Raw genomic sequence first — 27,357 nt, 5'->3', positions numbered from 1 at the left:
ATGCAGTTTTCTTGGATTTCTATATCTTGGTTTCTGCAGACTCCAATTCTTGCAGGCTCCTACAGAAGCAGTGAGTGCCTAGTCAGGATGAATTACCGCTTAAATGGTAAAGGAAACGTGGTGATTGTTGGATTTTTCCCAGCTTTTGCTGCCTACCCTCTCAACAAAACAACTGATTGGAGGATGACTAAATTTACTAAAGAGTTTATGATTGAGTGAGTTCTTTATACATTTATTTATTCTGTTTCAATATTTGACATTCTTATGGCCTGGAAATAGACAGATTCAAACATCATTATTCCAACATTTTACCACTTTAAGACATTTTCTCTCTTCCATTTCTACATCCCTTTGCAATGCTTCTTTTTGGTGAATCACCTGGTACTTTAAAAGGCAAGAAGGAATTTAAGCTTTTTACCCCATATCCCCTCATATTATCTGCCCTGCCTACAATTCCTCAAAATTTGAATGTTTTCAGTGTTAGCTCTACAGGTAAATAAATACAAACTAAAAGGTTAATAGACTATGAGGAGGTTCTGCAAATATAGCTGTACTCCTATGAGAACAGATAATGAAACTGAGGTTATTTTCAAGCAATTTCCTTGTGTGACACTGGAGTGACAAATGTTGTCTCTGTGTGCTGATAATGACTTGGAAGCAGGAATGTCAAACTTAGAAATTGAGACTTACTCTCTGCTTTAGAAATAACTTTATCTAACTTTTAATATTTGTAGTCTCTGATAACATTGACTTATTTGCTCCATATATAGACAATGTGTATTTGTCCACTGTCAAGAATGTATTTTTATGCACATATTGATTTTGCTTGGGTCTCTGAAAGAAGTGTTTCTAGACTTTCTCAAAGATATAAGATATAAGACAAAAGTCAGACAAAAATGCTTGATTTTCTTAGATCCTGATAATGAGAAACAATCATGCATTTTCGTGTTTAAAGGAAGACAGGTGTATTTTATCCCAGGCAGAATGTCAGTTGCTGTAGGTAACCACACAATAAGTATCTGAAAATGAGAATTTCAGCTTGCACTCAAGTCTCCATTCAACAATAGAATATGGAAATACACATTCAGGAGAATAGATGAAAATTCACTTAAAATAAGCATAGAACTGAGGACAAATTATTATCACTGTGGCATTACTGTGTTTGCTAAAATGTGCATGAGAAGTTAAACCATTAATTCATCAGTGAATCATACAAATGTTCATGTGGGGAATGTCTTTTGGAAATTAAGGGTATTGCAATTGTTTAGTCAGAAATGAACATAAGAAACTCACTGCAGGGAGTTTACATATGATAATATAATAATCTGTGGAAGAGTCTACTACCTCCAGGGTTCATTGATTAATTCAAATAAGATTACAAAGTGGTATGATCTACCAGACATTTGCACCATGCATACTAAGATGGAGACTATTCTGCTTTAGAGCTGATGGTATCCATGTTCTTCCTCTTCTCCTTTGCTTTCCAATCTGGACAGCTCAGGCACCACTGTCTATCAGCCCAAGTCCTTCAGGTTGTACTTCAGCAACCCCATGCTGGCAAAAACCACACTTTTATTTTCATATAGATCCATGAATTAATCTGCTCTACTCAGGTAGTAGACATGTTTTGTATATTTTGAACCTATAAAAATTCATTCCTGTCTTCTTAATTTTGACAGCAAAAAAGTTAAATTCAATTAGAAAATTGTCCTCTGTGGCTTGTTTAATACACATAAGGAGAGAGTGCAGTAAAAGTGTGATTTATTACCTTATGATGCTAGAAGTAAAACCAAAGTGAATTTATGATTATGAAAGCTATACAATAACATGTCTGAAATAGGCACCACTTTTAAATATACTTTTAATAGAGGGTGGGGCACATGCAGGCATATAGAATTCAAGGGTCACAATTGCATTCATACATTTAATAAAATGTTTTAAATAGGTGTAAGAGACTTCATATGTCATTTGAAAGAGAAATTGTTCTCTCTTTATTCATTTAAATTTCTTCACGTTCTAATTTTACCTGCAAAATTATACTGAATCATAATAACTACAGAAGATCAAAAGTAGTGCAACTAGATTATTTTTGATGATGCATTTTGGTGTGGTCTAATTTTATAATTGAATTTAACTTTCTTGCTGTCAAAATTAAGATGACAATAAATGAATATTTCATAGTTTCAAAATACATGTAATACGCCTACCATCTGATTAAAGCAGATTAATTCATGAGACTACACATACACACTATGGAAGCTTTCATGCATGGTAGCTAATTTCCTTACAAAGCAATAATAAAAGACATTTTCATTGTGTGTTAGAATGCTTTTCCCTCACACTAACTTAAAAAAATAGTTGATTAAGCATGTACTTAGTATGTCCAAGTTTCATTTTAGCAGTTATATATTCATTTGTATATTAATAAGTAGAAAAGGTTTCTGTATTAGAAGAAAAAAGTGAAACTTTAAGTTATTTTCTACTTTTCTGTGGATAATTTTCAGTTTTCAGTAGTTTTCTAATTAAAGGACATAAATATCTATTTCTTGATTGCTTGAAACCCTTTTACAACTTGTTTACTTTAAATGGGTCTGATATTTCATACTGAAGGTATAAAATTACACAAACATTTAGTTGTAAAAGACATGTTTATTAGTTCTCAAACTCTAATGTTCAGATATGGCACATCTTTCCTGTTTTGTTCTAAAATCATTTCCAGCAGTTTCTTTAAGTTTTACATTGATTGAGCTACACTTCATATTTATACATATTCATTTACCATCATGAAGTCAGTAACTATTTGTGGGGTAGAAGATGACAATTCATCCTATGTGAAACGAACAAAGATTTTATAAACCATTGGTTGATAGAGAACAAAATGGTTCTGGTACAGAATGTTCACATGTTGAATATATTTTGAGAACAATATTTTATGTGTGTGGTTCACTAAATGCTGCCAGGGGCATAATGGACAAACAACATGAGACACTGAAACTTTATCTGGAGGTTTATAAGGCAGGAAGTATATTACGTATAGTGGTAGAATTGTCTGGCAATGTAACATAACTTCAGAATTTCTCTATTTAGCTTCTTCAGTCCTTTGTCTACTCCATTTGGGTCCCTCTGCTCAGTCCAATGGTTAGCTGCAGGCATCCTCATCTATATTAGTAAGTCACTGGCCGAGCCTCTCAGGAGATATCCATGTCTGGCTCCTATCAGCAAGCACCTCTTGGCATCAGTCTGCCCCACTCTTTGTCCCTCCCATGAGTATTTTGTTCTCCCTTCAAAAAAACTGAAGCATCCACATTTTGGTCTTCCTTCTTTTGGAGCTTCATACAATCCGTGAATTTTTTCTTAGGTATTCCAAAATTTAGGCTAATTTCCACTTATCAGTGAGTGCATACCATACCATGAATGTTCTTTTGTAACTGGGTTACCTCACTCAAGATGATATTTTCCACTTCCATCCATTTGCCTAGGAATTTCATGCAGCCATTGTTTTTAATAGCTGAGTAGTACTCACTTTGACTGCATTATCCTGATGGCTAAGGATGTGAAACATTTCTTTAAGTGTTTTATAATCGTTTGAGTTCACTCTGTTGAGAATTCTCTGTCTAGTTCTGTACCATGCCTTTATTTGAATTATTTGTCTTGCTGATATTTCGTTTTTTCTGTGTTTTTATATATTTTGGATTTTAGAGCTCTATCATATGAGGAGTTCAGTGTATCAAGAACCTCAACGTAAGACCAAACTAGAACAGATTATTACTGTTGCTCTTGTCTGCTCTATAGAACATAATGGTAAGACCCTATTGAAGAAGAAAATCCATACTTGAGTTGGTGCATACAGAAAATTCAAACAGAACTAGATCCTAGAGCTTCATCCTTGATGGCTAGCTTTTTCAATGTGAGAAGGTGCTCTGAACAATGTCAGAGGAAAAAAAGTAAGCACCAACCCCATATAACTATCAGACTTTTGAACTACAACAGTCAATATGGTAAGATTTGCCTCCTAGTACAAGAGTAAAAAGAACACTGTGCTGATTGGGCATAAATCTAGACAAATATGAAAAGATTGATTCTTCATTGAAGGTTTTACTCTGTAAGGTGGGCCTGTAGGCAAGACTCCACAGCATTTTCTCAATCACTGATTGATGTGTAAGGTCTTAGACTACTGTGTGTGATGCCATCCCTGCACAAGTAGTTCTGTGCTATATTAGAAATCAGGTTAAGCAATTCACAAGCAGCGAGCTAGAGAATTTGCTTTATTGTTGTCTCTGTAAGGTAGATTCCTATTTCTAGGCTGCTACTTTGATTCCTGCTTTGGTTTCCCATGTTTATGGACATGTAGGCAAAATAATTCTTTTCTTCCCCAAGTTTCACTTGGTCACTGTTTTACCAATAAAAAAAAACAAAAACAAACAAAAAAAATCAGGAAGCAAACTAAGACAGTTTTCATGAGATTGATAGCTCATACTATAATTGGAGTAAATTCTGCTTGACATGACAAAACCCACCTCTTGCACCAGTGTTGTGTCAAGAATTGACAATTACTCAAAATACAGGCCTTAGTAGAGAAACAATTACTATTATCCTTCTAAATTGATACAATGTAAAACTGAATCCCAACAATATATCATTATACATATTGATTCCCCCAACACCTGTCATAGAAGCTACTACTGCTACTACTGCTACTACTACTACTACTACTACTACTACTACTACTACTACTACTACTACTATTATTATTATTATTATTATTATTAGCAACACAGTATTAAGAAAATGGTCCCAAAAGCTATCAAAAGAACCACAGACATATCCTGATCCTTCTGTTAGGAGTACCTTAAGAAGATCAAACTACATACACAACTGAAACATATATGCAAGGGGACTAGTCTATCCTATGAAGGCTTCTTGGTCATGAGTCCAGGTTTTCTGAGTCCCTATGAGCTCAGCTTAGTTGATTCTATGGATTTTCTTGTGGTATGCTTCACCTCTCTGGTTTCTACAATTGTGCCACCCCCTCTTTTACATGATTATCAAGCTCCACCTAATGTTCGGTTTTAGATCTCAGCATCTGTTTCTATAAGTTGCTAAATGAATCTTTTCTGATACCAGAAAAGATTGGAATGTCACAGGAGGGCTCAGGTCAGTGGAAGATGGAAAGAGAATGTATGGAAAGAGACAACTGGAATGGAGGGGGGCCTCTTGGGTACAAACTAGAAACTTAGTGCACTGAAAACTTCCAGGAATCTATAAGCATGACCCTTGCTAAGACTGTTACAATGAAAGATATGGAGCCTAAACTGGGTATCTCCTGTAACCAGGCAAGACTTCCAGTGGAGGGACTGGGACACCAGCCCAGAACAACAACAACAACAACAACACTCAAAAAACAAAAAACAAAACAAACAAACAAACAAAAACAACAACACCAAAAAACCTTAGACAATTTTCGTACATTTAAGATGTGTTGTGGGAAAAGTGGAACAGAAACTGTGGAAGTGGCCAAGCAGTAATTGGTCCACCATGAGATTCATGTTATGAGAAGGAGTAAACCCATGACACTGCCTAAAATTTCAGGACCAATAAGCTGGATATCCAGAGACCTAAGATGAAATATGGGTAAATATTGCTATACTCATAGAAGCTACTATTTTAGAATAGGTAGTGATAGACACAATGATGCACAACCAATGCAAGTTCATAGAATAAGAGGCAACACAATGTTCATCAGAGAAAGGAGCATATCTCATTATTATACTCACAAAAATTCCAAAAGACCGTAAAACATGTAAGAGCTAGAGGTGATGGGTGAATATCTGGAAACATCTAGACATAATAAAGCAGTAGCACTTAGGTATTTACCACAATTTTTTTTATTAACTGTTTGAGTATTTCTTATTTACATTTCGAGTGTTATTCCTTTCCCGGTTGAAGGACAAACATCCCCTAATCCCTCCCCTCCCCTTCTTTAGGGGTGTTTCCTCCCCATCCTCCCCCCCATTGCCGAACCCTCCCCCAACAATCAAGTTCACTGGGGGTTCAGTCTTAGTAGGACCAAGGGCTTCCCCTTCCACTGGTGATCTTACTAGAATATTCATTGCTTTCTATGAGGTCAGAGTCCAGGGTCAGTCCATGTATAGTCTTTAGGTCGTGGCTTAGTCCCTGGAAGCTCTGGTTGCTTGGCATTGTTGTTCATAAGGGGTCTCGAGCTCCTTCAAGCTCTTCCAGTTCTTTCTACATCCGGCTCCTGTCGGCCTGCACTTCTTTGCTTCATCCATCTTGTCTAATTGGATGGCTGTATATGTATGGGCCACATGTGGGGCAGGGTCTGAATGGGTGTTCCTTCTGTGTCTGTTTTAATCTTTGCCTCTCTATTCCCTACCAAGGGTATTCTTGTTCCCCTTTTAAAGAAGGAGTGAAGCATTCACATTTTGATCATCTGTCTTGAGTTTCATTTGTTCTAAGCATTTAGGGTAATTCAAGCATTTGGGCTAATAGCCACTTATCAATGAGTGCATACCACGTGTAATCTCTTTTTTTCTGTGATTGGGTTACCTCACTCAGGATGATATTTTCCAGTTCCAACCATTTGCCTACGAATTTCATAAAGTCATTGTTTTTTTGATAGCTGAGTAATATTCCATTGTGTAGATCATTACCACATTTTCTGTATCCATTCCTCTGTTGAAGGGCATCTGGGTTCTTTCAGCTTCTGGCTATTATAAATAAGGCTGCTATGAAAATAGTGGAGCACGTGTCTTTTTTATATGTTGGGGCATCTTTTGGGTATATGCCCAAGATAGGTATAGCTGGATTTTGAAAGCATGGGCTACACCTGTTTCAGCCCAGACCAGACTGAATCTCAGTATGCAGAAGGGAGTTGAGCAATCTCACACAAAGCTGCAGAGTGAAGGACAAATTTTAGTTACTGGAAATGGATAAGACAATTTTCTGTAGGAATGCATAATTTCATAAGTTGGCATTTTAATGGGAGAACATGTGTCCAAGAATACTTGATTCACACAGATTTGTCTGAAAGAGTGTGTATACAAGGACAAAACGTTGGATGGGCAGACAGTGGGATGTGTCTTGAAGGAGTTAATGAAGGTTCGTGTTAGAACAAGAGAGTTTGTCAAAATCCAAAGTATCAGAAAACATGTAAAAACTCTGGTACTGTGAATCTGACAGACAATAAAGTATAGGATATGTTTTCTCTTGGTTAATATGTCTAAGGGTTTGCCTATCTTATTGATTTTCTAAAGCAAATCACTCTTGGTTCTATTGACACTTTGTATGGTTTTTTTCGTTTGTTTGTTTGCTTATTTGTTTGTTTTCAACTGATTGTTTTTCCAGTCCTGAATTTGACTATTTTCTGTCTTCTATTCTTCTTTGCTTCTTCTTCTTCTTCTTCTTCTTCTTCTTCTTCTTCTTCTTCTTCTTCTTCTTTTTTCTTCTTCTTCTTCTTCTTCTTCTTCTTCTTTTCTTCTTCTTCTTCTTGCTAGAACTTTCAGGTGTACTTTTAAATTGCTTATATATGAATTTTCTATTTTATGGAGGCACTTTGTGCTATGAACTTTACTCTTACTACTGCTTTCATTGTGTCCTATAAATTTTGGTATGTTGTACCTTGATTTCATTTAATTCTAGAAATTCTATAATCGCTTTCTTTATTTCTTTTATGACGAGAGATCATGGAATAGAGAGTTGTTCAATTTCATGAGTATGTAGGCGTTATGATGTTTCTGTTGTTGTTGAAGCCCAGCTTTAATCCATGGTTATCTGATAAGATATGAGTCATTATTTCAATTTTCTTGTGTATGTTGATGCTTGCTTTGCGACTGACTATGTGGTTAATTTTGGAGAAGGATCCATTAGTTGCTGAAAAGAAGGTATATTTTTTGGTGATTTGGCGAAATATCATATATATATATATATCTTTTAGGTTCATTTCATTCATAATATCTGTTAATTTCGTATTTTTTAATATTTAGTTTTTGTCTGAATGTCCTGACAATTGATGAGATTGAAGTCTTCCACTACTAACGTTTGTGATTCCATGTGCAATTTTTCCATAGCATTTTTTTCTACAAATGTGTGTGCCTTGAGTTTGGGGCATAAAAGTTCAGTATTTAGGTATCATCTTGGTGGAAGTTTCCTTTGATGCATGTGAAATGGCCTTCCTTCCTTCTTTGATTAATTTTGGTTTCAAGCATAGTTTATTAGATATTAGATTGTTACTCCAGCTGTCTTCTTGGGTTTACTGACTTGGACATTTTTTTCTAGCCCTATATTCTGAGGTAATATCTATCTGTATTGTTGAAGTATGTTTCTTTTATACAGTAGGATGATGTATCCTATTTTGGCAAACATTCTGTTAACATATGTCTTTTTTATCTGAATATTGAGGCCAATGGTGTTGAGAGATATTATTGATCAATGACCTTAGTGGACTCAGCCATATTTTCAAGGACGGTGTCTCGTTGTTAGGGACTAGACTATAATGGCTAAATAAGAGAAGAATAAGATCTAGGGATCCACTTTTCTCCTGAACTCCTAAACTGGAAATAAAAGTGTTCACCAGTGTTCACTGTGAGATACAAGAGTACTGGGGTTCAAGATCAATTTCTCATGTTGAAATGGTGAACATCTTTCTTAGTGAGCACTTTCTCAATCCTAGTGTTCATATTTTTAGATGAAAATCATGATAAATACTTAATATTTTATAATCCTAATTGTCTCATAATAAGGAATTCATCTAATATCTAAAAATAGATATTATCTATGCGATACAATCAACTATCTTAAAAAAAGTTCTTCCAAACAAATATACACAAAAGATGCAAATGATGTTACTCATAGTTTAATAGGTCAAATTAACATATGAAGAATATTAGAACCTTCTGATTCATCATGGAAGTGAAAAGAAAATGCAAAATGAGCAAAAAAAATCACTGTCTTGCATATGATTTTGGTGTAATTAGAAAGTGATGGAAGAAAATTGAGGTTCATCCCTAGTTTCTAATCCTATGGTAAATTCAACTCAAAGCATCAAATACATGGATATAAAATGGGAAACATGTCCACACACCTATGTTTTTAGTTGCCCTGTTTTGTTTCTTCCAAATATCTCCACTTTCCCATAACTCTACTTTTCTTATATCAGAAAAATCATAATATTTGGGGGTTTTTTGGTTTTAGATTGTCACTGTTCATTGAGAAAAAGCATAGATTACTAAATACACAGGGTTCCTCTGGGTCATCCAAGATTGTTTTGTTTTCTTATGATCTTAAGATGTTATTTATCTCCCTTTCCAAAGTTCTTTCCAAAAATGAAGAAAATAATATTGCATTTTTATGAGTTACTAAAAATATGTCAACATAAGAATGAACTTTGATACACAATTCAAGCTAACTTTTTAAAAGTACTACCCTAATGAAACTAACATGTATGGATATTGTATTATTTGTGTGAACTATAATGATAGTTCCCCGTGTGTATAAATTTTGTTGTTAAAGCATATATTACTTTTTCCCTATTGACTTGTATTTAGTGAATGAGTAAATAGATAAAAAGATTACATGTTTACAGTGAAAATGTGAAACCTGAATGTACATCTACAGATTGTTTGTTAAAAAGGAAAAAAAACAGGGGCATTTCAGTGCACATGTGTAAACCTGTTGCTCTTTGTGAAATGAGGGACAGAGGCAGGAGAATCCCAATTGTCCTGTGAGTTATAAAATGACATGGTATTAAACAAGGATGATGATGATTCTTTCTGTAAAAGTTTTAAGCCTAACATCTTTTTGCATAGATACACACACATACACACACACACACACACACAAACACACACACACACACATGCACAGAGAGAGAGGCAAAGAGAGAGAACATATATCCCACAAACACTCACATAAAATTAATCATAGAAATGGCATCTGATGACCAGTTGAATGACCTGGGTATTCATGAATTAACAATGTCTTAGTAGCTGGTGGCTTGGTCACGAAACACTTGTGGGGTTCATTTTGTTCTTTGTGTGTGTGTGTGTGTGTGTGTGTGTGTGTGTGTGTGTGTGTGTGTGACTTGCAGATTGAAGTTGAATTCCAGAAAATGAAAGACCTGTTTCTAATTGATGGGCAGAATTCATCATGGATACATAGAAAATGAATTGATCCATTTTGGAGATCAAGTTCTTGAGAGGTCCACATTCAGGGTTCTTCAACATCCTAAAGAATCAAAAATGTGTGTCATATTAGTCATATGAAAACTTAATATAGTAGAAGCTTCTCAAAAACATATACATACTTTGAAAGAAATCTCAATGGATTCATTAAATAACACGTGAGACCAAGCCACAACTAGGATTCTCACCAAGAAATGAAACCTACAGTTCTGGGAATGGGTTAGGTGAGTTGTTGGCCAGATGAGCCTTGTGGAAATATACAAACAACTCAGACTACAACCAAGGTTATTGGTTGTTCAGCATAAAATTAAGGAAAGCACTACTGCTGAAAACGATAGCAATACAATGTACTGGACATGAAGAAGTTGAGCTAGAGCCTTCCCAGAGCCTTTATTCCTATGGAGTAGCATTCTAGGTACTGGAAAGTACTTTGCACTCTATCAAAGGAGAAATGTACAATTCAACCCAGCTACAGACCCTTTGATCATTAACAGCTTTCTGACTGCAACATACAAGTATGGAATAGTGCGATAGTGGCACAAAGCTTATGGGACTAGCCAAGCAATTTCTGACTAGATTTAAGGTCCACTCCTCCCTGAGATGGAATTCAACACTGCTCAGGTTTCTAAAAACCTAAAACTAAACAGTCCATGGATCTTGGGGGGAACCAAACAGTATTGTTTTGCTAAAGTATGTAGCAATAAAATGACTCCTTAGAACATTCTTTCTGTAGATCAATGTCTCATTCAACCATTGTCATAACACTTTGATGAAGCAGGATGAATTCATAAAACCTACTCAGGGCTCATGTAATGATGCAAAAGGTGAGGTAAAAATTCTACTAGACAGAGAAGATGGAGAACACTCTGGAAACAAGGGCTTCTAAATAGCAAGACATATGAACTCACAAGGACTATGAAAACATGCACAGGACCTATATCATTTTAGGTCAGATGAGGTACCAGTGCTGAGGAGGGAAATGGAGACAAGCCCTCTTCTTTAATTCAGAAGCTGTCTCCAAAATATGACAAATTCCTTTCCATACCCAATGGGAAATACAAAATAAGTTTCCACCAAAGAATTCTCATTGGGTATACAAACCATTCTTAAGACCAGGGCGCATGTTCAGGAGTAAGTAGAAAATAAAATTAATAAACAATGGAATTTTGGACGGTAATTTTTTAACCTTACAAGTTTTTTGCACACGTGTTATGTTTTTGTTGTTTTTATGGTTTTTTATATATGAACAGAAGTATTTCTCTACATCTCTATGTATTTCTCATCCTTGTCCTTTTCCTTGATTATTTTTCATTTATTTATTTGCATATTTATTTTGTACTATTCTGGCTATTTATTTTTAGTTTACTTTATTATAATTTTAGATGCATTTTGTTTTCTCTCAACAGAAAGAAAGAATGGGTGTAGATTTGGGTGTTATGAGATGTAAGGAGGACCTGGGAAATGTTGGTGGAGGCAAACTGTAATTACAATATATTGTATGAAAATAAACTATTTCTGAGTAAAAAAAAAGAAAGAATACTACTGTTTTAATACCACCAAATATTGGTAAAATATTTAAACATGGAGTTTTGGAAACAGATGCATTCAAACTGAAATAGCAATTACATTAAAATTGCACCTATATTATGTGGTATGTGGTATGATGCTTCCTCCTTAATATTGTTCTACTTTCTATCCAGGTTTAAGTTGAGGAACTACCAATGTATTTTGGCCATGATGTTTGCCATTGAGGAGATCAACAGCAACCCCTTTCTTTTACCCAACACATCCCTGGGATTTGAGGTCCACAATATCCCACATGGTCAAAGGAATATTCTAGCCAATCTCTTTGGCTCACTGTCAGGGTCTGATCATGTCATTCCTAACTACAGAAATCCAAGAGAGAGCAATTCAGCTGCTGTACTTACAGGACCATCATGGGCAATATCTGAAAACATAGGGACACTGCTGGATCTTTACAAATTTCCACAGGTGAGAGGGTGATGAGATAGGACATGGAGTCAACTCTACTTGATGACATGCTAGGATGCTGTGAGGGAAATGAGGGAGAATTAATCATGTTCATGGATAGGGAAATGGTGTATATAGTTGATGGTACATCTATAGTTTTACAGCTTATAATATGAATGGTAGAGTCGGCACAGCATACTATTGAACCAAGGAATATTTTCTGTACTTTTTTGGACAACTAATAGGAAGTCAAGTTTAATCTTCAAATATGGATTTTCATACAGTGTTCAAACTTTAACTGTAGATTTGAGATAAGCTGTGTGACAATTTTCTTTCTTTTTTCCTTCCTTCCTTTCTTCCTTCCTTCCTTCCTATCTTTTTTTCTTTCTTTCTTTCTTTCTTTCTTTCTTTCTTTCTTCCTTCCTTCCTTCCTTCCTTCCTTCTTTCTTTCTTTCTTTCTTTCTTTCTTTCTTTCTTTCTTTATTATTTTTTTCCTACAGCTTACTTTTGGGCCTTTTGACAGTCTCTTGAGTGAACAAAGACAGTTTTCTTCTCTGTACCAGGTGGCCCCCAAGGACACATCTCTGACACGTGGCATTGTATCTTTGATGCTTCATTTCAACTGGATCTGGGTGGGGCTATTAATCATAGATGATGACAAAGGTGCCCAGACACTGTCAGATTTGAGAAGTGAGATGGATAAAAATGGAGTCTGCATAGCATTTGTGGAAATGATCCTTGTCAGCAGGGGTTCATTTTTGACCAAGTCCTGGAAAAATCAGGTGCAGATCCTGGAATCATCATCAAATGTGATTATTATTTATGGGGACTCTGATTCTCTATTAAGCTTGATAGTGAATATAAAACAGAAGTTACCTATGGGGAAAGTCTGGGTTCTGAACTCACACTGGGATAAATCCAGATTTGATGATTATTTCATGATAGATTCATTGCATGGGGCTCTTATTTTTTCACACCACAATGAGGAAATTGTTAATTTTACAGATTTTATCCAGGCAGCCAATCCTTTCAAATACCCAGAAGACATTTATCTTCATGTATTGTGGCACTCATTCTTCAATTGCTCATTTTTTAGGAAAGATTGTAAAATTGCACAAAACTGTTTGCCTAATGCCTCCTTGGGATTCTTGCCTGGGAACATATTTGAAATGGCCATGACTGAAGAGAGTCACAATGTATACAATGCTGTGTATGTTGTAGCCCACAGCCTTCATGAGAAGATTATCAATCAATTTCAAACTCATGGAAAAGGAAAAGAAATGACATTCTTCCCCTGGCAGGTGATGACACTTCAGTTGTATTGTGACAAGAGCAACATGACACTCTAAGGTTTTATAAATGCACTCTAAATTGGCAATATATATTTTAGACTATTTGGGGAAAACCTGAAAGAGAGACTGTACAAAGAAAAATCCCTTTTAAGTCAATATATAGTTGCATTTCAAAGGGCCATGTAATATTTTCTTGGTAAAAATTTAGTATGAAAATTCCATTTACTCCAGAGATTTCATACAACAGACAAGACAGAGACAAAGAATTATCACAATGTACCTGAACACTTCTAAAATGCTTATGTTTTTGAAATGATCACTTATAAGATCATTCATTTTATAGTATGAAACTCTAAGTATTTTCAAAATTTAGTTGGGTATGATTATATTTTCAAAGAAGCTGAGAATTTTCTCCATGCACAGTCATGATTTAGAGGTACTTGGTTGTAAAGTCTTTAATGAAACTGACTGTAACCTTTAGAAGTCTAATGATGTTTTCATTATCCTTCGATATCATATCTTAGATGATATTGATCTTATATTAAAGGTGCTTTTCATATCAGATATTAAAAATCAAAAGGAGGTGTTTCAGGGGTTGGGGATTTAGCTCAGTTGTAGAGCGCTTGCCTAGAAAGCACAAGACCCTGAGTTCAGTACCCAGCTCCAAAAAAAAAAAAAAAAAAAAAAAAAAAAGAAAAAAAAAAAAAAAGGAGGTGTTTCCTATTTCTGCTTCTGGTTAAATTCTCAGTAAGTTATGTAACATAAGCATATGCATCTCTTTTAGCTTCACCCTTTTCTAAAGAACAAACAATTTATCAATCCTGCTGGAGACAATGTGGTTCTGGATGAGAAAAAGAAATCACATGTACAGTATGACATTTTCAACTTCTGGAATTTTACAAAAGGTCTTGGGCTAACTGTGAATGTAGGAACATTTTCTCCAAGTGTTCCAGAGGGCCAGACTTTGTAACTCAAAACATGATACAATGGGCCACAGGATCGACAGAGGTGGGTTGCAAGCTACTTCAGTATTTTGGCTAGTATATAAAAATCAAAAATATATCTCTGAGTGTCAAGACTTCATTGCTCAAACAGGACCCATTCATAGAAAGATAATATAGACACTAAAAAGAGAGTTATCTTAACACCTAATTTGGACTAATGAACTACTTAATGGCACCAGCTCCTTTACTTAATTCTATAAATATGGAATCTTTTCAGCATGATTTTCATCATCATCAGAGATCATCTGACAGAAGATTTATTTTGATTCCAGCTTGGAAAATTTCAGTTCATGGTCAGTTGGGCTTTTGCTTCTAGGCTCCTTTCAAGACAGAAAAGCAAGATTAGAATGTGTAGCTGTGTTAGTTGTTTGTTCTGCTGTATCAAAAATGCTACCTAATGAAACAATATAGGAGGTTTTGTCGTGGTTCATATTTTGAGAGTATATTCTATCACTGGAGTAAGCTATATTCTTAGGGGTGGAGGCAATGATTCACATTACATCAACAATCAGGGTGCACAGAGTGCTGAGTGCTGCCGCTACCATCCTTTTGGCCTTTCATTTACTCAGGAACCATGACCATTAAATCAGGGTCACCCACTACTAGAGATGATCTTTTGAACTCCAGTAATCTAGGCTAAAATCAACTTTTCCCATAATTCTCTTAGATTGCTTTCCAGAATAATTCTAAAACCTATGAAATTGATAAGAATAACTTTTTACCATGGGAAAAATGATTTGCGTTTGTATTAAAGAATAAAGAGGCAGTAGGCTTGTGATCATATCAAGATATGATGCCAATAGCCTAAAATTTTACTTTCATGACTCAACTCAAGAGCTTTCAACAATTTATTAATAAATTCATGTTATTAGAGCCAAGCATTTTCCATATGAGCTTGTGAATGCTTCATTAATATTAACTACAATTCAACTATCTGCATTAAGAGAAATTGACATAAACAAGTTAATGGTTCTGTATTCAAAACCACTCTATTGGAGATTCCATAAAAACCTGACAATTTGCTATTATACATTGTATTCTCAGATTCCACAGTCTGTATGCAGTGAGAGCTGTCATCCTGGATTCAGGAAAACCCACCAGGAGGACAAGGCTGCCTGTTGCTTTGACTGCATTCCTTGTTCAGAGAATGAGGTTTCCAATGAGACAGGTAAGTCTCAGTCATGAAGAAGACATTCAAACCTGTCAACATCTGCAATAGCTAAGCAAAAGGAAAACATCTGTAAGTGAGCTGCAATCAGTTCAGTTAAAAATGAATTTTATTAAAAATGTCACTCTTCCTTCCAAATGTCACAGCTTACAGTACATTTTCTAACATAAATAATACACTCTTGACATTGAAATTCATACCTGCTTTGTGTTCTTCAAACATTGTGGTTATGACTGACTTCAGAAAACCACTCTATCTACAACAAAGTAATATGCTACATTTCACCATGCATTTTGACTTAGCTTTTTTACTATTGATATGAGAAAGCAACATGAGTATATAGGACTTAAGCTGTTTCTGTTGTTGTTGAAGTCTAACTCTAATCATGGTGGTCTGATTGGATACAGGAACGTATTTCAGTTTTCTTCAATCTGTTGAGACTTACATCAAGATCAAGTATGTGGTCAATTTTTGAGAATATTTTGTGAGGTGCTGAGAAAAAGGTGTGTTCATTTTTGTTTGAGTAAAATGTTCTGTAGATATCCATCTGTTCATTTTGATCCATAATGTCTTTTAATTTATTATTTCTCTGTTAATTTTTATTAATTGGTGAGAGTAGGATATTTAATTCTCTCACTATTAATGTGTGTGAGGTCCAATATGTGATTTAGGTTTCAGTAATGTTTATTTTACAGATGTGGGCACTCATCATAGATATCATCTTGGTGGATTTTTTTCTCTGATGAACATGAAATGTCTTTCTCCATCTCTATTTTGTTAGATGTTTGAATAACTATATCTGCTTGCTTCTTGGGTCCATTTGCTTATGAAAACTTTTTGCAAACATTTACTCTGAGATAAAGCCTATATTTGATGTTCAGATAATTTCTTGTGAACAATAGAAGGATGGATGTTGTTTTAATATCCATTCTGTTAACCTGTGTCATTTTATTAGGAAATTGAGTCATAAATCTTAATACATGTTAATGATTAATGATTGTTAATTCCCAATATTTTAGAGGTGGTAATAGTGGGGTGTGTGTGTGTGTGTGTGTGTGTGTGTGTGTGTGTGTGTGTGTGTGTGTTTTCCCTTCCTTCAGTTTTGCTGATGTGAAATTATTTATTGCTTGTGTTTTCATGAGTTAATCTTCTTGAATTGAAGTTTTTTTTCTAGAACTTTCTATGGGGATGTATTAATAGATAGATATAGTTTAAATATGACTTTTTCAAGAAATACCTTGTTTCTCCATCTATGGGGAATGAAAATTTTGCTGACTAGCATCTGTCGTCTCCAAGAATCTGCAGAACATTTCTGTAGCCCCTTCTGGCTTTTAGAGTATTATTGAAATTATTTATTTCTTTTGTATTCTTGAGTATAGTTACCTCATTAGGTTGGAGTTTTAATTCTACTACTTTTGTGTATGGCTTGGATGGTGAAATGATATTGTTGAAATTTGATTTTGACATGGAATATCTTGGTGTCTTCATATATAGTGATTGAAAGAGATGTTAGCTGTGGTAGTATGGGCTAGCGTCCGTGGTATCTTATGGTCTGCAGGACATCTTTACAAGTTCTTCTAGCTTTTAGGATTTCCTTTGAGAAGTCAGGGGTAATGTTAATAGATTTGCCATTATACATTATTGAGTCTTTTTCTCTTGAAGCTTTTAATAATCTTTCTTCTGTACATTTAGTGTTTTGATGAGTATGTGGCTTGGGAACTTCTTTTTCTCATCAAATCACTTGATGTTCTGCAAACTTCTTTTATATTTATAACCTTCTTTAGGTTAGAAAGTAGTTCATCTACAATATATTTTCTTTATTTTTATTGGATATTTTTATTTAAATTTCAAATGGTATCCTTTTCCCAGTTTCCCCTCCATAAACCCCTATCCCATCACCAACCCCCTTCTTCTAAGAGGTTGTTTCCCACATCTGCCCACCACTTCCCATCCCCCAACCACTTCCCTGCCCCCCTTCCCCTCAAATGACATTGCCTTACTCTGGGGAGTCCAGCATTGGCAGGACCAAAGGCTTCTCCTCCCTCTGGTGCCTAACCAGGTCATCCTCTGCTACATATGCAGGTAGAGCCTAGGGTCTATGTGTACTCTTCAGGTTGTGGTTTATTCCCTGGGAGCTCTGGCTGGTTGGTATTTTTGTTTTCATGAGATTGCAAACATCTTCAGCTTCTTCAATCCTTTCTCTAACTCATCCAATGGGGGACCCTTTTCTTGGTTCAATGGTTGGTTGTGAGCATCTGCCTCTGTATTTGTCATGCTCTGGCAAAGTCTCTCAGGAGACAGCTATAGCAGGCTCCTGTCAGAATGCACTTCTTGGTATCAGTTATATTGTCTGGGTTTGGTGGCTATAGGTATATGGGCTGGATCCCCAGGTACGACAGTGTCTGTATGACCTTAGTACTTAAGGAAATGTTTAACAACCTTAGTCATCAGCGAAATGCAAATAAAAATAACACTGAGATTCCACCTCACACCAGTCAGAATGACTAAGATAAAAAAAAACTCAGGTGAGAACAGATGTTGATTAGGATGTGGATAAAGAGGAATACTCCTCCATTGTTGGTGGGATAATAAGCAGATACAACCACTCTGGAAATCAGTCTGGAGTTTCCTGAGAAAATCAGATATAGTACTACCCAAGGACCCAGCTATACTACTCCTATGCATATACCCAAAAGATGATGCAAAATAAAAAAAGCTATTTCAAAGCACTATGATCAAAGCACCTTTATTTATAATAGCCTGAAGCTGGAGAGAACCCAGATGTCCCTCAAGAGAGAAAAGGATACATAAAATGTGGTACATTTACAGAACGGAATACTACTCAGGTATGAAAAACAATGACTTCATGAAATTCATAGGCAAATGGATGGAAGTAGAAAATATCATCCCAAGTGAGGTAACCCAATCATAAGAAAAACACACATGGTTTGCACTCACTAATAAGTGGATATTAGCCCAAAACCTCAAATTATGCAATGATACAAGCCTCTGTAGTTTTGTTAAATGTGTTTGCTGGGTTTTTCAGCTGGAAATCTTTTTCTTGTATATGTATTACTTTTAGGTTTGGTCTTTCATAATGTCCCAGATTTACTAGATGTTTTGTGTTAGGAGTTTTTTAGATGAATATACTTTTTGAGCAATACATTTATTTTTTTTCTATCACATCTTCAACCCATGAGATTCTTTTATACCATCTTGTGCATTCTGTTGGTGATATTTGCACCTGTAGTTCCTGTTCACTAACCTAATTTTCATTTCCAGAAATCCCTCTTTGTGGTTTCTCTATTGTTTTATTTCCACTTTCTGTCCTTGAACAATTTCCTTTGCCAATTTGTACGTGTATGTGTTTGTTTGCTTCTTGGCATTCTTTTTTTTTTTACCTTTAATCTTTTTTTTTTACAGTCTACTCCTTATACCCCTTACTGTTCTGTTCTTCTACAGATCTTTATCCCATTCCTCCTCTCCTGTCTTCAACAAAATACACTAACAGACACATACATACATACACACACACACACACACACACACACACACACACACACACACACAAACACACACTGGAGTCTTAAGTATCTCAAGGGTTAGATGCTTCTTCTCTCTCTGAGACCAGAGCCAGAAATACTCTGTTCTATAGGTGTCTGGCATTTCAGACCAGTTGGTGTAGGCTTCCTGGTTAGTTGCTTAGTATCTAAGCAATCTTGGGGGTCCAGGTTAATTAAGACTGCTGGTCTTCCAGTAGGGTCACCCTCCTCTTCAACTTCTTCCAGTCTTTCCCTCATTCAAACACAAAGGTTGTTGACTTCAGATATTTGGGTGGATATAAGTATCTGCATCTGTCTCAGTACACTACTTGTTGGACCTCTCATAAGGCAGGCATTCTAGGCTCCTGTTTGTCAGTATAGCATAGCATCTATGGCCTTGGAGCATCATCTTAAGATGAGTCCCACTATGTGCTGGACCTCCTCTCCCTCAGTCTCTTCTTAATTTTTGTCCCTAAAGTTCTATTAGACAGGAACAGTTCTGTGTATTTGACTGCAAGATGGAAATTCAATCGCTCTGGTTGATGCCCTGTCTTTCTACTGGAGGTGAAGTCTACAAGTTCCCTCTCCCCACTATTGAATATTTCATCTAAGGTCCCTCCCTTTGAGTCCTGAGAGTCTCTCACCTCCTAGGGCTCTGGTACATTCTAGAGGGTCCCACCACCTCCTATCTCCCACCTCCCAAGATTGAATATTTCCATTCATGCTGCTGGCCTTCAGAATTTCAATCTTATGCCCGTAGTAACTGATTACATTCCCCAATTTCCCTTCCATTCTGTTCCCCATCCTAGTTATGCCCTCCTTTTACTCTCTAATTTTCTGTTCCTCCAAAGTGGAATTGAAACAGCTTCACTTGGGCCCTTCAGCTTGTTAACCTTCTTGAGTTCTGTGGATTGTATTATTCTGTACTTTTTGGGATAATATCCACTTATCAGTGAGTACATATGATACTTGTCCTTTGTGCTTGAGTTACCTCACTCAGGATGAAATTTTCTAGTTCCATCTATTTGCCAGAAAAACTCATGATATTCTCATTCTTAATAGCTGAATCGTATTCCATGTGTAAATGAACCCCATTTTCTGTAGACATTCCTCCTTTGTGGGACATCTGGGTTGTATCAGCTTCTGGCTATGATAAATAAGGCTTCTGTAAATGTAGTAGAGCATGTGCATCTGTGAGATGGTGGAACATCATTTGCGCATATGCCCAAAAGTTGTACATCTGGGACTTCAGGTAAATAAATTTCCTATTTTCTAAGGAATCTCCAGATTGATCTCCAGGTTGTACTAGTTTGCAGTCAAACCAACAAAGGAGGACTGTTGCTCTTTCTACACATTCTCTCCAACATGTCACCTGAATTTTTTCTCTTAGCCATTCTGATTAGTGTTAAGTAGAATCGCAGGGTCATTTTGATTTGCATTTTCCTGATTACTAAAGATTTTCCTCATTTCTTCAAGTGTTTTTTAGCCTTTTGAGATTTCTCTTTTGTAGATTTTCTGTTTAATTCAGTAACTCTTTTTGATTGAGTTTTTGGTTTTTAGGAGGGCAGCTACTTGTTCTTTCTTTGTTTTAGATATTAGCATGGCATTGGATGTGGGGTTAGTATAAAATTTTTCCCAATTTGTAGCTTGATTTATTCTATTGACTATATCCTTTGCCTTACAGAAGCCTTTCAGTTTCATGAGGTCTCACTGATAAATTCTTGACCTTAGAGCCTGAGCCATCTGAGTTCTGCGTAAGAAACACCTCCTGCCCCTGTCTGTAAATTCAAGTCTTGTTCTTTCCCAATTTCTCTTCCACTAGATTCTGTATATCTGATTTTATGTTGAAGTCCTTGATTCACATAGACATGAGTTGTGTGCAAGGTGACAAACATGAATCTCTTTTCATTTTTCTACACACTAACTGCCAGTAAGTTCAGCATCATTTATTAAAGATGCTTTCTTTTCCCATTGTATATTTTTGGTATCGTTGTCAAAGACCAAGTGTCCATAAATGTGTGGTTTTAAATCTGGGTCATCAATTCCATTCCATTGATCAATGTGTCTGTCGCTGTACCAATACCATTCAGTATTTTTTTTTAAGATCACCATTTCTCTGTATATAGCTTGAAGTCAGGGATGGTGATTTCCTCAGAAATTTTTTTATTGTTAAGAATTGTTTCTTCTATCCTGGGTTTGTGGTTTTCCATATGAAATTGAGAATTGGTCTCTCAATGTCAGTGAAGAATCGTGTTGTAATTTTGATGGGTATTGCACCATGGAATTTGTAGATTGCTTATTTGTAGGAAGGTCATTTTTATTATGTTATCCTACTAATCCATGAGCATGAAAGATCTCTCCATTTTCTGAGGTCTTCTGCAATTAATTTTTTTGGAGACTAGAAGTAAATATCATATATATCTTTCACTTGTTTTGTTATAATTACACCATGATATTTTATACTATTTGTGACTATTCTGAAGGATGTTGTTTTCCTATTTTCTTTCTCAGCCAGTTTATCACATATATAAAGGAAGGCTACTAATTTGTTTGAGGTAATTTTATATCTAGCCACTTTGCTGAAGTTGTTTTTCAACTGTACTCAGGTAAAATTTCTGGAGTTGCTTATGTCTGTGATCATTTCATCTGCAAATACCTTGACTTCTTCATGGCAAATTTGTATCCCCTTGATCTCCTTTGGATTTTTTAATTGCTCCGGCTATTACTATATTGAATAGATAAGGGGAGAGTGGGCATCCTTGTCTTGTTCCTGGTTTTAATATGATTACTTCAAGTATCTCTCTATTTAATTTAATATTGGCTATTGGTTTGCTGTCTCTCTGCCCTCTGGTTAGTATGGCTAAGGATTTATCTATCTTGTTGATTTTCTCAAAGAACCAGCTCCTAGTTTCATTGATTCATTGCAAAGTTCTTTTTGGTTTCTACTTGGTTGCTTTCAGCTTTGAGTTTGAGTATTTCCTGCTGTCTACTCCTCTTGAGTGAATTTGCTTCTTTGTGTTCGAGAGTTTTTAGCTGTGTTGTCAAACTGCTAATATATGCTCTTTACAGTTTCTTTTTGGAGGCACTCAGAGCTATGAATTTTCCTCTTAGCACTGCTTTCATTATATCCCATAAGTTTGGGTATGTTGTGCCTTCATTTTCTTTGAATTCTGAAAGTGTTTTATTTCTTTCTTTATTTCTTCCTTGACCAAGTTGTCCTTGAGTAGAACATTGTTCAGCTTCCATGTGTATGTGGGCTTTCTGTTGTTTTTATTGTTATTGAAGACAAGACTTACTTCATGGTGATCTGATAGAATGCATGGGACTATTGCAGTATCCTTGTATCTATTAAGGCCCATTTTGTGACCAATTATATGGTCAGTTATTGTGAAGTTACCATGAGGTGCTGAGAAGAAGGTATATTCTTTTGTTTTAGGATGAAATGTTATACAGATGTCTGTTAAATCCATTTGGTTCATATCTTCTGTTAGTTTCACTGTGTCTTTGCTTAGTTTCTGTTTCAATGACCTGTCCATTCGTGAGAGTGTTGTGTTGAAATCTCCTGTATCATTGTGGGGTTCAATGTGTGTTTTGATCTTTAGTAAAGTTTCTTTTATGAATGTATGTACCCTTTAAGATTGATTTTTGCTTTGATAAATATGAAATGTCCTTCCCTATCTTAGTTGTTAATTTTTGCTTGAAAGTCTATTTTACTGGATATTAGGAAGATACCCACTTATTTTTTATTTTTGTTTTTGCTGTGTGTGTGTGTGTGTGTGTGTGTGTGTGTGTGTGTGTGTGTGTGTGTGTGTGTGTGTGTGAATTATTTGCTTTGGTTACTTTTTTCCAGCCTATGTCTCTGAGGTAATGACTATCTTTGTCATTGGAATGTGTTTCTTGTTTGCAGCGAAAAGATGGACCCTGCTTGCAAGTCTAGTCTCAGCTTATGTATCTTTACTGGGGAAATTGAGTATGTTAACATTGAGAGATATTAAAGACAGATGATTGTTAGTTCCTCTTATGCTTGTTGTTGCAGATAACATTGTGTGTGTGATTCTATCCTTTAGGTTCTGTTGTGAGATGATTAATATCTTGTTTTTTCTTCTGTATTGACAACTTCCTTGTGTTGGAATTTTCTCTCTAGAACCCTCTGTAGGGCTGAAGTGATAGATAGATATTGTTTAAACATTTTGTCCTAGAATATTTTGGTGTCTCAACCTATGATGATTGAGAATTTTGCCAGGTACAGTATCTTGGACTGGCATGTGTTTTCCTTTAGGGTCTGCATGGCCTCTGTCCAGGCTCTTCTGGATTTTAGGGTGTCGTTGAGATGTCCTGTGTAATTCTGATGTGCCTGTCATTATATGTTGCTTGGCTTTTCTCCCTCACAGCATCTAATATTCTTTTGCTGTTCTGTGCATTCAGTGTTTTGATTATTGTGTGACTAGAGGATTTTCTTCTCTAGTCCAATCTATTTGTTTTTCTGTAGGCTTCTTGTACATTTATAGCCAACTCTTTCTTTCAGTTGGGGAAGCTTTCCTCTATGATTTTGGTGAAGATGTTTTTAGGTCCTTTGAGCTGGAAATCTTCACTCTCTTCCTGTTATTCTTAGATTTTTTTTCCCATTTTGTCCTGGATTTACTGGATATTTTAGGTTAAGAGCTTTTTATGTTTTGAATTTTCCTTGACTGCTGGGCCAATATCTTCTAAGGTATCACATATGCCTGAGATAATCTTTTGTATCTCTTATATTCTGTCATTAATGCTTGCATCTGTAGATCTTAACATCTTTCCTTGGTTTTCCATTTCCAGGGCTGCTTCCATTTCTGCCTTCTTTATTGTTTCCACTTATATCTTTAGGCCTTGGGCTGCTTTGTTCAATGTTTTAAGCCAATTGATTGTGTTTTCCTGTATTTTTTAAGAGGTTTATTTGTTTCCTCTTTAAGAGCTTCTACTAGTTTACTGTGTTTTCCTGTTTTTCTTTTCATGTAAATTATTTCTATCCTCCTTAAAGGACTCTATCATCCTCAGGAGATAGGATTTTAAGGTACCATTATTGTTTTCAGGTGTGTTGTGTTATCCAGGGCTTCCTGTCATCATTGAACAGGGTTCTGATGGTGGCAAAGTATATTGTCTTCTGTTGCTTATGATCTTGTGCTTGCCTCTTGCCATCTGATTATTTCTGGTGTTAAGTGGCCTGGGTGTCATTGTCTGGAGACTGCCTTCTGTGTCTCTGGGTTACTGCAGGTATCCTCTGAAGCCTTCAGACTGTGGGTTCTATAGCCAGGCATGTACTCAGGTGATCTCTTGGCCTGGCTGCAGCAGACCTTCAGACTATGCTGTCTTCTGAGGAGTAAAAGAGCTGATCATCTGCCTGGCAGAAGTTGCAGGCTGGAATGGGAGTTTATTTCTCAGTTTTCGTTTCAGGATTTTTTTTTTTATTTCCTCCATATATATCTGTCTTTACTCTATTTCTTTTGGTTTTTTTTTTTATCTCATTTCTGCTTTAAGGACAGAATCATCTTCATAAACTTTTTTCTTGTGCTTCAGCTGCATTGAAATATTCCAGTATTACTGTCTTCGAATAGCTGGACTCTGGTAGTGGCATGTTGCCCAAACTATTGTTGGTTGCTTTTAAGTGTCTGTGTTTGGGTCCAGTATAAGTCTCAATGCTATTTTCTGCACTTGATTTTTGCTCCTTGGTTTCTGTTTCTTCTTTGGTCTGCTGGTCTTCGTGGCCTGAATATTCTTGGGACCTGCCTGAACTCTGATCCAGAAGGAATTCTCTGAACGGTTTAAGGGCAGCACTTCTCATGACCAGCTTGGTGCAGCAAGCTCTGTTCTTCTGAGTAATGTAGCCTACACCTGTTCTCCTGACTTCTTTTGGAGGTATTGGACTTTTTCCTTATAATTTGGTTTACAACTTTATATTTTTTCTAGTGTGTTTGTACATGAGCATAAGAGTGAGGTTTTTAACCTACTGAGCATGATTGTTCGGGGGAGAGTGGTAATGGGGGGGAGGACGGGAGGGGTACACCCATATAGAAGGGAAAGGGCAGGGGTTAGGGGGATGTTGGCCTGGAAATGGGGAAGGGAAATAACAATCAAAATGTAAATAAGAAATACTCAAGCTAATAAAGATAAAAAAAATTTAAAAAAGAGTGAGGTTTTTAATTGTTGCTTTGTTTAGTTTGATGGGCCTTTCTTTATTTCTCTGTTAAAGAAAATCAAGATCATAATGTTCTATATATGGAATATAACTGGTAATGTGATGATGTATAAATTCAAATTAATGGGTTTATAGAATTGCAGATATATTAACATAATGAATATAAGGCAAAAATCTATACGTGAGCATTACAATCTAAGATAAATTGACAATCTATCAGGGACACAGTATTCCAACATTGTTCAATAAGCATAGGAATATATGAGAAGTTCTGTATCTAGTGTTACATACCTAGTATTGTACAGAGTTATGAGAACTGTGTCACAGGTGAAACCTTTTAAGGCTCCAAGAATTTCAGACTACTAATTCACTAAGATTCTTTCAGAGAATGGGGAAACTTAGGGAACAGTATGGATTTGATTTGATTTGTTTGACTTGATTTTTATGAATGTAGGTACATTTGGGACATGTATAGGAGAACTTCATTATAAGATTTAGATTCCAAATGATGCTCTCTTACTGGATTCAAGTCCAATATCCTCTTGTGAATGTAGCTGTAGTAATAAAGAGGCATGTCAGAGCAAAGTTAGGTAGTATTCTGATTTCTTTGAAAACAGATAGAACTGTGTGTAAAGGCAAAGGAAGAAGCATTTGGGCCGTTTGAATCATGTCAGGATGAAGTAAAAGAAAATTGAGCTTAGACATATTATCTGGAAAGTGTTTTTATATTTGTATCATAAACAAAGCAAAATTGTTATGATTGCAGTGCAGTGTGCTGGAAATGCTTTAGGATAAAAGGGAAAACCAGAGTATGCACTCACTATAACCTCCATTTCTATAGATATGGATCAGTGTGTGAAGTGTCCAGAAACTCACTATGCAAACACAGAGAAGATCCACTGCCTAGAGAAAACTGTTACATTTTTGGCATATGATGAACCCTTGGGGAAGGCATTCAGCTTCATGTCCCTGAGCTTTTCCTCACTCACAGCTGTTGTTCTTGTGGTGTTTCTGAAGAACAGAGACACCCCAATTGTCAAGGCCAATAACGTAGCTCTCAGTTACACCCTGCTGATCATTCTGTTCCTCTGTTTTCTCTGTCCCTTGCTCTTCATTGGCCGTCCTAGCACAGCCTCCTGTATCCTGCAGCAAAACATTTTTGGACTTCTCTTCACTGTGGCTCTTTCTACTGTGTTGGCCAAAACTATCACTGTAGTTATAGCCTTCAAGATCACTGCTCCAGGAAAAATGAGGAGATGGCTACTGATATCAAGAGCCCCTAATTACATTATTCCAATCTGCACCCTGATCCAAGTTGCTCTTTCTGGAATTTGGCTGACAACCTCTCCTCCATTTATTGATAAAGATGCTCACTCAGAGCATGGACACATCATCCTCATTTGCAACAAAGGCTCATCTATTGCATTCCACTGCATCCTGGGATACCTGGGAACACTTGCGCTAGGGAGCTACTTTATGGCTTTCTTGTCTAGAAATCTGCCTGATACGTTCAATGAAGCCAAGTTTCTGGCTTTCAGCATGCTGGTGTTTTGCAGCGTCTGGGTCACATTTCTCCCTGTCTACCACAGCACAAAAGGAAAGATCATGGTGGCTATGGAAGTTTTCTCTATATTGGCTTCCAGTATATCACTCTTAGGTATCATCTTTGCTCCCAAGTGCTACATTATATTATTAAGGCCAGAAAAGAACTCACCTCATTATGTAAGGGACAAAACCTATAGTAGGAGACAAAAACCTTCGTAAAAACTAGCTTCTTTGTTTATTAAATTAAACAACATTTTTAAAGTTGTTTTATTCTTCAGCATCTGAAAACTCACATATACAGCTCTTATGTGGTAGTTAATGCAATGGTCTCTTATTTTGTTAGTGAATCATATTAGACTAAACTCTTATTTTATGTTGAAATATATGCTGTGTTTATAGTCTTCCTCCTGTATTCACTATTATTTTTATTTAGTTTTCTTTTGAAATCCTTATTTATGAGTTATTTC

The 27,357-nt window shown here is 36.0% G+C and overlaps 1 pseudogene; it reads left to right on the top strand.

The window, feature by feature from the left end:
- On the top strand, positions 1 to 27,109 carry LOC116906972 (annotated as a pseudogene).
- Positions 27,110 to 27,357: the final 248 nt, after the last annotated feature.

The sequence above is a fragment of the Rattus rattus genome, chromosome 8 (genome assembly GCF_011064425.1).
Source record: "Rattus rattus isolate New Zealand chromosome 8, Rrattus_CSIRO_v1, whole genome shotgun sequence".
Taxonomy (NCBI): domain Eukaryota; kingdom Metazoa; phylum Chordata; class Mammalia; order Rodentia; family Muridae; genus Rattus; species Rattus rattus.
This window is presented reverse-complemented; position numbering and strand designations above follow the sequence as displayed.